The sequence below is a fragment of the Penaeus monodon genome, chromosome 20 (genome assembly GCF_015228065.2).
Source record: "Penaeus monodon isolate SGIC_2016 chromosome 20, NSTDA_Pmon_1, whole genome shotgun sequence".
Classification (NCBI taxonomy): Eukaryota; Metazoa; Arthropoda; class Malacostraca; order Decapoda; family Penaeidae; genus Penaeus; species Penaeus monodon.
In genome coordinates, this window is record NC_051405.1 from 11,429,940 (window position 1) to 11,430,268 (window position 329).

The window sequence follows — 329 nt, forward strand, 5'->3', positions numbered from 1 at the left end:
CTTGCGTTTGACTTTGTTTCTGTGCATTGTTAAGTACCCAAAGTAAATCGAAGCGAGATTTTTTCCGATATGTGTCGAGACATAAATAGGTGCCGATTGAATATTACGGATAGCATATCTAAACATTGATTGAATATTGCCTTCCCCATTAAGCTAATGAAATACCAGATTTTTTCCAATGATTAGCGTTTAATGGTATGAACAGATTAACCTCAAACTCGCGCCTCCGAGTCATATACAGTCCTTAGAAACGTTTAGTGATTACTGGTCGTTATAAGAAACCGATTTTGCGTATGATTCGCTCAAGGTCACTGTGGTCTTCAGTGTGG

At 38.3% G+C, this 329-nt stretch overlaps 1 protein-coding gene across 1 annotated transcript in view; it reads left to right on the top strand.

Moving 5' to 3' along the window:
• LOC119585613 (open rectifier potassium channel protein 1-like) overlaps positions 1-329 on the top strand; it is a gene marked incomplete in the record, with an annotated part of 57,788 nt that overhangs the window by 423 nt on the left and 57,036 nt on the right.